This window comes from Choloepus didactylus, chromosome 19 (assembly GCF_015220235.1).
Source record: "Choloepus didactylus isolate mChoDid1 chromosome 19, mChoDid1.pri, whole genome shotgun sequence".
NCBI lineage: Eukaryota > Metazoa > Chordata > Mammalia > Pilosa > Megalonychidae > Choloepus > Choloepus didactylus.
This window is the reverse complement of record NC_051325.1, coordinates 36,129,881-36,142,793: the sequence shown is the minus strand read 5'-3', so window position 1 is coordinate 36,142,793 and position 12,913 is coordinate 36,129,881. Positions and strand designations below refer to the sequence as shown.

At 50.0% G+C, this 12,913-nt stretch overlaps 1 protein-coding gene across 1 annotated transcript in view; it reads right to left on the bottom strand.

The window, feature by feature from the left end:
• Window positions 1-11,360, bottom strand: part of DNMT3B (DNA methyltransferase 3 beta) — a 39,535-nt gene extending 28,175 nt beyond the window's left edge. Inside the window, exon 1 of the mRNA XM_037811942.1 lies at window positions 11,284-11,360. The gene's annotated coding sequence lies outside the window, so the exon portion shown is untranslated. The remainder of the gene's footprint in view (window positions 1-11,283) is intronic.
• Between the last annotated feature and the right edge of the window lie 1,553 nt (window positions 11,361-12,913).

The window sequence follows — 12,913 nt, the reverse complement described above, 5'->3', positions numbered from 1 at the left end:
ACCCTCCTATCCTAGAACCCTGCCCGGGCAGAACATCCCGGGCAACAACCACCCATCCACTCCCAGAGCTCGCTGCCTCTGCACCCCCAGTACTGACATCTCAGGGACTCCTCAGGGCATTCCTTATGGATTCCCCAGGGTTCCTTCTGGAAGCAGATCCTGGGCCTGCCGGGCTGCTGACTGCAGCGGCGCCGCACCCACCAGGGGGCGCTGTGGTGCGCGGTCTGGGGTGTCCTGGCTGCTCAGTGGGGCTTCGCAACTGGTCACTTGGGGCCCCCATCCCAGGCTCTCCAGCGGCCATCCCCCGGGCGTGGGGGCGGGACAACAAGACCCCTATCCCCCAGGTGGCCCAGGGTCCAACATCCTGGTTCAAGCTGCATCCCTGATTGCTGGTGAAAAGTACAGAATCTTGGGCACCACCCTAAACTTGTTGAATCAGGATCTCAACTTTAACAAGATTCCTGGATGCTTAGTATGCACATGTCCGTTTACAACTGAATGTCTGATACATAGCACTTAATCCCAGAAGTGATTTATCTACCCCACACGGTCCAGGACATGTAATATACACAGGAGCCCCTCAATTCTTATTTTGTTTCTCAACACATGAGGGTGCTTTTTATCCCCTAAAAAGAGCTTTATCCCCCCAATCCAACCAGCTGCTCCTCAGCCTTGTTCCCTCAAGCCCTCACCTGGAAGAAAAGGCCCACTGACCTATGGTCAGTTCCTGTGAGGCCAAGCACCAGAATCCAGGAAAACTGGAGTGTGGCTCAGAGTAATAATTAATTTCAAGCATTTGCCTCAGGCCAAACCAGTGAACTAACTAACCTGGAAGGGCTGGTGTGGGAGGGGAGGCCCGCCTGTACGGTGCAAGATACCAGGCAGACCTCAGGCAGCTCTGTCCCCTCTGGAGATAATGGGACAATGTTAGGAGAGGGTGGGGGGAGAGGTAAAGACAGGGCTCCTAAGGCAGGAACTGGTGGCAGGTCAGAGGCCAAAACCGAGGGACATGATTTCCCACAGCTGGGACCCAGAGTTCCAGTCTGTGGTTGGGTTTTCTCTGACAGCATTGCATCCCAGTCCTCCAGATCGCAACGAGAAGCTAGACAGAAGTGAGAAGCCAGACAGAAGTGTCGCCTCCTAGACAGACCCAGGTCAGCCCTGCAGCCCAGAGCTGACAATGATTAACTCCCGCAGGCTTTCTCTCCAGGGTCTCAGCAGTGTCTCCCTGCCTGGTACCTTCCCCATGCAAGATCGACAGCCTTGAAAAATCTCCTGCTCCCAGAACCAGACTCCTGGGCGCTGGAGGAAGATTCTGGTAAAGCAGCCAGCTACCTGGGTGCCCAGGAAAGGGCAGGCTATGGGAGTAAAATACTCCTCCCTGTTTCATTATTAAAATGTGAGTTCATAAAAAGTTCCTTCTCCATGTTTTTTTCATCATTTCTAGCACTCTGGGTTTGTGATAAAATGAACTACTTTCACTGCCTTCCTGCCAGGACACCCCCACGTGTAGACAGAACACACCAGCTTCTGGAAACGCACCATGATTGAAAGATGCCTCCCTCAGTCCCTCTCGTCCATCCACATTCTACACTCTGGCCAAGCAAACCCAGCCCCCAGGCGTGGGCTGCGGCTGTGTCCTGAGAGCCCTCCGCATCTCTCTACCACATGCCTCTTTATTACTCAGCCTTCAAAAACCCTAGCTCAAAAGTCCTCCCCCCTAGACTTCTACTCCAAAAAGGATAGTCTTTCCCCCTATGTAGGTATACACATCCTCCCATCTGGTAATAAAAGCAACCTCTTGTCAGTGCTTACTACTCAATGCGCGCTTTACCTGTATTAACTCATTTAATCCTTAAATGTGGTAAGTACTATTACCCTTTTTTTCCCACAAATGGGGAAACTGAGGCATGGAGCAGTTAAGCAACATAATACATACTTCACTAACATTACCTGTCAAAGCATCCAATCATGCCCAGTGCGATTATATAAGAACGCACAATTTTAACTACATGCTCTTGGCAAGACAGAGAAATTAGCACCAGTTTGGTGTGTAAAGGCAGATAAAAATCTCCAGCTCCCGCCTTTTCCCAGGTACCTCGGTTTGGCTCCTAGTGATTCAACAATGGCATTTCCTGGATAGCACAGTCCTCAACACAAGCCAACTGCTGTATCTAGTGTGATCATTTTAAGGCTGGAGGATAAACTGGCTGGGGATTTTTCCAGAGTGGATAACCATTCTTGGCTGTAGAAGTATGTCCTGCCACCCGCTGTTCTAATATCAATGGCAGCTAATCACGAACCAGGTCCCTACTGTAGGCTGAGCACAGCACAAGTATCCCTGACCCCACCCCATCCCGAGGCAGTCCTGTTATCAGTCTGCTTTCTGCAGGCTCAGAGGAGCTAATTAAGTCACCAACAAAGTGGCAACGCCGAGACTTGTGCCCGGGCAGTCTAGTCGTGCCTCTAATTGCTGTGCCCCGACATAGACAATTACACGAGCTATGAACAAAGCATCCACATCCCAAGGAGCTCCAGGCAGCTTTATGGCCGAGGGACATGATATACCTGCTGCCTATTTGCTTTCACAGGCCACTGGTGCCTAACCTTGCCATGAAGCATGAACTCGGACCCTTCCCCAGAGGCTGGAATCCAGCACACGACTTCGAAGTGGGCAGCAGTGCCAGGTGGTCCCACAACAGGGTCCTCCCCACGAGGCCCTGCCTCATTAGTGCAGGGTGCTGGAGCCCGACTGAACCAGGTCAGACATACTCAAATGCAATGTGGCAGACAGAGGGGTGGGTGGCACCCCAAATAGACTCAGGGAAGAGGCTCAAGGACCGCCCCCCCAAACCCAGCTTTAAAGCTGAGAACTGACATCATTCATTTCCTCCAGGCTGGCATCAGCAGCAGAGCTATTTCACAGCACCTTGTAATGTTAATTGCATTAATTAAGCCTCACAATGCAGGAGTGGGGGGCAGAAGAATGAAGGGGGGCATTGGGTAGAAGAGGGGCCCAGAAAGGGACCCACCCCCAGCTCCCCAGGGCTTAGAAATTTGGTGAAGTTAAAAAGGGAAAGATATTCCCGCCTTCCCTATTTAAAATTCCTTCCCTTCCACAGCCTGTGGGAGGGAAATCTAGACTCCTGAACTCTCCCTTTCAACTGCTTAAGGTTTTCTTAGCAGCTCCCACTGCCCACAGGAACAGCTGAGATGGAGTGATTACTATATACCTCACAAAACACACCAGGCTATTCTTATTATCCCCACTTTAAAGACGTGTAACCTGAAGCTCCAAGGAAACAGACCCCTTGGCTCAGGTACACACAGCCAATAAAGAGTTAGATTTAGGTCTAATCAGGGGACAGCCTTAAAACAATGTGATAAGTGTAGCCGTAAAAGTTAAACACAGGGAAGGACATCCCGCTCAGGTAATTAGGGAGGAGGGGAGGCATCCAGGCAGTGGTGACAGCAGGTACAAAGGCAAGGGGGCCCGAGGCAGGCCACCCACCTGGCCGGGGGGGCAGAGCAAAAGGTCCCAATTAAGAAGCGCCTTTACCTGATAAGACTTGGCCAAATTCCAGAAAAGATCATATGTACAGGAAAACAGAAAAGGCCCTCAGTGTTCTCCTCAAACCTCAGTTTTCTTGTCTGCGAAATGAAGTGACCCCACCTAATTCACTGGGTTGCTGGTGTTGAGGATCCCAAAGTAGATGATACAGTCCAGAGCCCTGGAAATGATGCAATCTCATGTGCCATGCTGCTGCCCTCACCAACCCAGCCTCACAAAGGGAATTAGAGACCCATCCCTCCATCCTTCTTGACTCAGGAGTTTCTCTGGGTCATGACCATATGTACCACCGTTGTCCCACAGCATAAGCCAGCCTTGTCACATTAAGAATTGATCCAAAGGGGGAAAAATTGGACAAGCACAAAAATTTAGCTACATAAGATTGTTTCTTGCATCCCTGTTCACAATAGCAAAATCTAACAAAAAAATACTTAAGATGTCTGTTATGGATTGAAATAAAACTTTTAGATGATTTTCAGGGGGCAAAAACCTGGACCATAAATAAAGATCTGAAAAGATATGACAACTTAAACTGGAGGAGTGAGATTAGGGAGGTCAAGTGTCCCAACCTTTTATCATTCTTTACACAAAATTTACACAAAAAGCAAGCAACCAGTCCCCTTCCTCTATAACAGCTTTGGGAAACCCTTGGAAGAGAAAGAGAATGCAATAGCCAATAGTAACAGGGGAAATGGGAGTGAGGCAGGCTCTTTGCAAAACAGGAGTCAAAAGGCCCTCTCCCAAGGAGGCTAAGGAAGACGGGGACAATATTCTAGAAAGCCTCCCTCAGCCTCTGCCCTTCACATTTAGGCCGTAACCCAGGACCACTGCCTGGCTGTTGAGACAGCGAAATATGCCTTAAATCTCAATGCAGTGGAGATAAAGGTTCAGTCTTTATGATGGCAATCCAACAGTATCCTCTAGAATGCCAAGAATACATATCCTGTTACACAGTACTTCTGCTGCCAGGAACCCACCCAGCACAGAGCTCTCATATGTGCAGCCCCTTTGCCACAGCACAAGTTGCAAGTAAGTGACCATCAGTAAGAGATGGGCAGTGGTATATGGGAGGTCTGCATGACTTTGATAAACCTACAATTGCTATTTTAAAAAGGATATATATAAATAAAAGACTGGCTAAGTAAATTACAATGCAGCCAATATTAGAATACTAAACTTAGGGGCAATGAACGAGGCTAGCTATTGCTAGATGAGGCCACGTTAAAATTTCTGTAAAAATCTGCGTAACAATAATTCCATTTGTTAATATGCTGGCATATTCATTAAGCCATGTTCCTCCAGTCTCTTTTCCTTAACTTGTAAAAAGTCTTTTCTCTTAGGAGGGTGACTTGTAGGGGAACAAACAGAAAACAGACTCAATCATTGTCCAAGAAACATTCCTTCCTTGAAATTGGCCATTCGGATTTAATCAACCTAACTTCATTTGTGTATAGGAAAACCTGTAACAACTACTAGTATGCTCCAACTTCACCTCTCCTGTATAGTTCCCATATATACATGGGATTGTTTCCGGGCTCTTCTCTGTTCACAAAGCATTATAAATGTTAGTACCTGCTGGGGCCAGCCTGACAACCTTCTTCAAACGTTTCCATCATCTTCTCCTTAAAGGTCTTGGCCATCCCTTAGCGTATTCTCAAGAACCTAGATTTCTCTTCCTTTCTAGGGAACTTAGCTCTGCACACAGATAAATTTAGACAGCATTTCTAGGGAGGGCTTTCAGATTATCTCCACCATAATCAAAAAATAACTCCTTCTGTATTATATATAAATAAAAAGACAAAATGTTCACAAAGCAAGAAAAACTAGGCATGTTATAATCAAAATTTAAAAAAAGAAAAAGAAATGTTAAAATAATGGCCCACAGATTAAGGGGGTTGCATACAGTAAGTGACAAGAAAAAAAAGTCCATGATAATTTACACAAACCACTTAAAAACTGTCCACAATTGCCTACATCCAGGACTCCCCACTTCAAAATGGTTATGCAGACAAAGCAGTTGACCGTCACTGCTGAATACGCTGGAGCATCTTAACCCAGGGCACCTGGAGCTTCCTGCCAGTTGTCAGTTCAAGGCAGTTGGTGGCAGAGGGTCTTAGAAAGAAAAACATGACAGCCTTTCACTCCAGATTCCATTCCTTGCTAGTTGGGTAACCTTAGGCTATGGTGACAACCATATTTAATATTGAGCAATAGTCTGAACTGTCTTTACAGCTGAACAACTGTAACATCCTAGGATAAATGAAGTCACTGAGGATCTAGATATTTCCAAATTTGCCCAAGGACTCTGTGGGGAAGCCAAGGCCTAATACCCAAGTCTCATCAAGTTGCCTTTTTGGTGAGGGTCAAGTTTCCCAACCCAAAGTGCCAACCACCACCCACGGTCAGTGTGAGGATGAAAGAGAGACAGTGTGCCCAGCAGGTTACCAAGCACTCAATCCTCTCTACAAAATGTGGGCCTGTAACAGGCTCAGTGGGATCCTCTTCTATGACCCTCTCCCCGCCCAGCGTTTAAGCATGATGTAAGAGAGAAAAACCCACTCCTTTATCAATAAATCAGATAGATGATTCCTGCTGTGATTCAGAGACCATGTTAAGCACTGAGAACACAGGCAGGCAAAAGCCAGACAGCCCTGTCTTCGTGGAGCTGCCTCAGTGGCTCCTCTAGTGCTGCAACTCCACCACGCTCAGAGCAGTGCCCTGCTTTTGCTGTTTCAGGTTAAGTCGCACAGCACAGTCATGAAGCCAGGGTGCCACAGACCGTGCTGTCTACTGGGACACAGATCAAGAAGGCATCGTCCTTGCTCCAGGAGCTGGAGTCCAGTGGAAGCCTGGGTTCCAGCCGCAGCTCTGTCCCCAGTCACTTGGGACAGAAAGCAAATTCTACTGGACTCCAGAAAAGCCTAGGCAGAGGCCCAATTACCTCAAAAGGTGGGGCTGCAGGGAGGAATGAAAAGGATGAGTTAGAGCCCCGCACCCACTGGTCCCCTACCCCAACTCCTCGCCTATTCTGAAGGCAAGTGCCCCTCCACCCAGGAAAGGATCCAGATGGCCAAGCGCTGGAAAGGATGCCAGACTGAAATCTCCCCAGCTGCCCTCCTCTGAAGCCAGGCCTGTACCTAGAAGATCCCTCCACTCTGGGGAATAAGACAGACCTGATAACAGAGAGAATGTCCCTCAGATTTTGGCATTTGGGAGATGCAAAGACAACTTTACGTCACTGTCCCACAAGGAAGCCCACCCGTTTCCAAGCCCCAGCCCCTGAAAAAAAAAGAAAAGAGCTGGCAGTCAGCTTTTTGGTACCTCTCAAATACGGAAAGCTAAAAAATTAAAGACCAAAAAAAGATACACAGGAGAAATATCAGAAATACAGGAAGTACTAGACACTAGAAAACTCTCAAGGAGATAAAAGATGTTGCATCCATAAAACAAGATGAGGACATTAAAATGGAATTTGGAGAATAAGAACCTTTAGAAACAGAAAAGGCAAAAATTCAAGAGGGTTTGGGAGCTGAGGATACTGCACAAAGCAGAACATAAGGACAAATGGTCAAAGAAAATTCCAGTCAGACCAGGAGACTCAACAACTGATTACAGAATGTGAGCAGCAAAAACCACAAAGGAGGCGATGATCCAAGCATTTATTCTCTTCAATTTAGGATAGGAACTCCCAGACTGAGAAACCTCATCCTCCCCACTCAGCTCTCCCCACACACTGGATCTCCACCAATCTCCCCACCCCACCCCCGAAAAAGAAATTATTAGTTAACAATCTTTTCCCACTGGATCCGTTTATCTCCCAATCATTTTTTAGAAATGCATTCCTAATTTCCTGCTCAGTACCTTTCAGTATCGACCCCTCTCTCCCACATATTCAAAGGCTATAAAAGATAATTTTCTGGAAAAGTTTAACACCCTGCCCCACACACACACACAAGCTGCACCACGGGATGCACCAGGGCTGCGACCACAGGCTATACTGTTTGTTTGAATGAAAAATGAAAAAATCTGCAGCTTAAGTGACTTAGGCAACTTGGTCCAAGAAAGTACAAGAACAGCAATCAGTGTTGGGAATTCCAAAGACGCTCCTTTCCTTCTGCTCCCCAGAACTGTCTGTCCACCCAGGAAGCCAGCTCTAACGGTGACTCCTATGGGTAATGAGGACTTCAGCAAAATCAACTTTACTTGCCCCTCTGCACGCTCCTTGGGTTCACCTCCCTTCCCTTAGGAAGGCCTCTCCATTTCTCCATTTCTAGAAGGAACTGAATAATCCCCAAATGGCAAATCAGTGATTACCTTGAGATGGTGAGATTATGGGCAATTTTTACTTCTTAGAATTTGAAGATGGTGAATTTGGTTTTCATTCATATAGAAAACAGTGAATGTCTTTTTAAAATATTCCAATTCCCTACCAAAAAAAAAAAAAAAAAATAGGTCCTTCTCATTCTTTGATTATTCCCTGGAAAAATCTCAGGAATGCTAACAGGATTGCATTTCTCCCAGGAAGAAATAAATAATAAATAATTTGCCAATACCTAACATTTGACATTTATTTAATCCTCCTAACAGGCAAATTTTTAAATCTATCATCTCAACTGGTTCTAAACTTCAACATCTCCTGGAATTGTCCAGCAATGCATTTTATTTTATAGATGGAGCAACTGAGGGTCACCCACTGATTTATAGTGAGCAGGAATGTAAACCCAGGCATGGGATTCCAAAGCCCAGGGCCCCTTTGTTCTAGTGCCTCAGCTGCCTATGACTTGAAAGATAACAGGCTTTTTACAATATTTAGGGCCCCCACTATTTTATTTTGTGAATGAGCAACTAAGCCTTGTTAAGCAGAAAGATCTGTAGATTTCATTCAAACTTCCAAGCAACCCTGCTGCGCAGCTATTTTTATACCCACTTCACAGATGGGAACAAGTCTCTCAAGAAAGGTACCATCCACCATAGCAGTCCTAAATGCAGGCTCCCTATGCAATTCAGTCCACTTCCTCCAGCCACCTCTGAAGACCTGCACTGGGTTTTTCCCTTCTGGAAGGTGAGATAAGTCTGTGTCTCTCTTTAAAGAGAGTGGTCTGCAAAAGAAATGAGGAATTCCATACTGCCCCAGCCCTGGTCCCACATGAAACAGAAAAGCACCTTAAATTCCTAATAAAAAAAAAAATCTTTATTAGAAGGATGTGCCTGGGCTGAGGTCCTGCCCCTATTGAGTACTGTGGGGGGAGAGGGAAACAGGGACCACCCTTACCCAGAAGGAACTTCAGATTTAGCAAGGACCATGCCAGATGAATTTGAAAAAGGTGTCTGAGCCAGAGGCGAGGCAATTGGTCCCAGAAATCTGGGACAAAGGAATCCCAAGGTAAGTTTTCCCAGAGGGAGAACTTGTCCAAACTCCTACGGAAGCAAGTCCCTGGGGCTGCAACAAGGGATGACAGGCACCTCTCAGTCAGACCCCTCTTGGCTTGAGGAAGAGAATGAGGGGAAAGCAGCCTTCCCCAATCCCACCTCCCTTGCTCCTCCCATAGCCCCCTGTGGCTCCGCTCCCCACCCCCAACCTTCGCGTGGGGTGGGGATTATGCCTATGACTTCGAGGAGCAGGAGGCAGCCCCAGCCCAGGCTCTTTGTCACAACCCTCTCCAGCCCAATGGGGAAAGGTAATGGATCGGACTTAGCTCTGCAATTACATCTTCATGGTAGGCCCCAAGCCAGGGTGAGGGGTGGGGGTTAAAAATGGCCCCAACCCATAAAACAAAACCATGGCTCCTTTCAAAAGGGAACAAAGGCGTTCCTTCCTGCCAACTCCCAAGTCAAGGACAATGATTTGGAATAGCTTTCATAGTCGGGAGAGGACTAGAGCACCTTCATGTAAGAAGTCAGGAAATGAAGGGCCTGGCAGAGGTGCCTCCAGCCCCAATTCGTTTATGGCCATCCAAAAAGGAGGACTACTGATTAATGAATACAGATATCAACATTCATCACGCTACCTGGGTGTCAGCCCTGATCTCACTGAATCCTAACTGGAGCCCAGTGGCATAGGGGCTATTGCACCCAAACATCCGAGGAAAACCAAGGACTAGAGAGGTTGTCACACAAACAAAATTAGTTTTATCTTCACACAATCTGAAATTATTAGGATTATTCCTATTTCACAGACGCAACAACTACAGGGAAAAGGACTTGCTGAAACAAGATTTAAATACATGCCAAGACCTGTGTTTCCCTAAAGAGGGCAGCCTTAAGCAGGCTGTGCTAGATTATAGTGCCAACTATGGCAAACACTTATTGAGTGCTCAGTGTATACCAGCCCTATAAAATAGGTACCATCATTTCAACCTGGAAAACTTCAGTTTCCAAGGGCCAGAAAGACAGAAGCTGACGAGGTCTGGCAGAGAAGGGCAGAGGCAGATCAGTGTCCATTGCCTCTAAGTGAGGGTCCCAGCAGGGAGCTGCCTGACAAAAAACAATTGCCAAAACCCCAAGCACCCAGAATGCAGGAGGCAGTTCAAAGTACATACTGTCCTAAATTCTCTAATTCATATGCATCTCAAATTTGGGCGGGGCAAGGGTAATTGGAAGTGCAGGGGTCCAGCGAACCCCTCTGCAGGCCCGTGGTTAAGGGCGCCATGCGTCTGGGCCCAGGGTTCTTGCAGCCCTTTGGTGCCACAGGTGAGTGATTCCAGCTGGAAAGCCTGGGCCCCAGGGCAACTCAGTTTTGCTAACTTGCTAAATCCGCGCTTCCACTTTCTCCCCTGTAAAAGAGGGCAACAGCCCCCCAGCCCACTCTAGTCAATCACAAGGGCTTGCAAGTCTGTTTCCTAGGGGCTGGTGGTAGAGGTCTCAGCTTGCGAGTTTGGGAAGTGGGGCCGTACTCGCCCCGGAAGAGAGCAAGAATGAAAGGTGAGCCCCCAGGGCAGGCGGCCTGGCAGGGCAGGGAGGCGCCGCTCCCCGCCGGCTCGTCGCGAGCCAGGTGTGCACCGGGAGGTGCAGCTCCTCCGCAGAGGGCGTCCCGGTAGCCCCACTGCGCCTCGCCCCAGGTAGCTCAGCTAGGGAGAACCCCGTGAGCCCGCCCCTCTGGCTCACGCCCCCGAGAGGCGCGCACATCCCGGCCCACTTGCTCTCCCGCACCCACAACTGCTAGCTCTTTTCTAACCCTGGGAGAAAGAAACGGTACCTCGCCTGAAATCGCCCCTCCCCAGTTCCAAGATAAGGAATGGATGCCGACCTCCATGGAGAGAACTAAAACTCCCTCTACCCGCCCCGACACACATATACACCTCGCCAAGGTGGCTACCTCTAAAGAAGAGGCCAGGTAAGGGCACCCCCCCCCATGAGCAAAACCCCTCCTCTCCTCCCTTCGACTCTAGACCCCAGCAAGACTGTCCTGTCCCCCACCCTAAAGGTGGACCGCTCACCTCCGGGTCTTAAAGAGTACAGCAGAGGCATCTCCTCCACTCGTAGCCGTGTAAAACGTGCGCCCACCCCCCACCCCCCCGCATTTTATTCTTCTTGCCCTCTTCCTCCATATTAGTCCAGAGTCAGGGGACCTTTCCTCCGCTCGCGCCCCGAACAAGTCTGGTCTCCAACCAGGCGGGAAACCGTCCCGGCGACACCCCCGGGCAAGGGTCTCTACCTTACAGACCCGGGAGCGCCGGGACTGGCCGGCCTCCCCCGGGCCACGGAGCGCTCACCTGCCGAGAGCCTGGCTCGGGCGCGGCTTCGCCGTCGAGCCGCGGGTCGGGACAGGCTGGCGGGGGGCCGGCGAGCGGCCGCGCAAGGCGCTCGGCTCGCGAATCTCCGGCGCCGATCTCCGCGCTACGTTTACTTGGGCCACTTAACCCCGGTGCCGCTGGCCGGGCGCGGCCCCGCGCTCTCCCGCCCGCCAGTGAGTCGGTCGCGTCCGTCGGGGGGCGCTCGGGGCGTCCACGCGGGGTGCGGCGGCGGGGCTGGGGGGTGGCTGCTGCGAGGAAGCGGCGCAGGCGGGACGGGGCAGCAGGAGTGGGTGGGGAGGGGGCGGCGCCGAGTCCCCTTGTAACCCGGGCCCGGCCCTCGCCCCGCCCCTGCCCAGAGGCGCCCCCGCCGCAGCCACTCAGAGCCCGGCCCCGGGAGCCGGGTAGCGGAGGGGGGGGGACGAGGGAAATTTGAAATCACTCCGGAGCCTCCCCTTTCGCCTGTCCTCCACAGGCGCCGCCTCCCGCCCCACCCCCCATTCCCCCGGGGCCTGTTAAACCACCAACGGGAATGATCAGCACTACCGGGGTCTCCCAGACATATCCCAACACTGGAGACTCTTCCTGGGCCTTTCCCCCACCTCCCACCCACGCCTCATATAGCTACACACTGGTCTGGGTGCGGGGGCCCAGAGAGGGACGGGTGCCCACTGGAGTCACACAGCAACCAAGTCTCCCCTTTATACCCCCACCCCGGCCGCGATGACACCTGGGCGTTAGAATGCCCCCCTCCAGTCACCCCTCTCTGGACCCTCTGGCTAGGCCTCCTGTCTTTCCTCCAGGCTCGGCCTTTGTCAGCCATCTTGAGAGGAGGGGAGGGGAAAGGAGGAAAGGCAAGCAGGCCCTGGTTTCCTGGATTCTGGAGCTCTGCTGGCATCCACCAGCTGAGGGAGAAGCCCCTCTCCCTTAGCAGGTCTCAGCTGCCTCGGCCCTTAAGAGGGCCTGGAACTATGTGAAAACAGCACTTCCTAGTATTTATCACACACTGTATTTATGTTTAAATATTCATTTTTTTACCTGCTTATTGTACGCCTCTCCACACATTGAACTGTGAGGGCAGGGTCTCAGTGTGTCTTAGCACACCGTAGATGTTCAATGAATGTGTTGAATGAATGAATGAAAGAACAAATGAATGACTAACATGGTGGCCTACAAGGCCCTGTAGGAGTCGGTCCCTGCCACCTTTCCAGGTATCCCCTTGCCTCTTTCCTCTCTCACTTCACTCCAACCATCTGGTTTCTCTGGTGTTCCTCAAAGACACAAAGCACACTCCTGCCTCAGGGCCTTTTTCCCTCACTGTCCACTCTGCTGGGCACTCTTGTCACCCAGATGTCTACATGGCCAGCTTATCATTCGGTTCCCCTCCAAATGTCACCTTCTGGAGAGACTTTTCCTGACCACCCCACCTGAATATATCCCCTTTTCATCACTCCTAATATATTTCAATCTCTTCATAGCGCCTAAAGTGATCTGAAATTGATTTTGTGTATTTCCTTGTTTCCTTTTTTATACCCCTACACACACACACACACACACACACACACACACACACACAACTCCAGGAGGGCAGAAACCACTGTGCCTCCAGTAC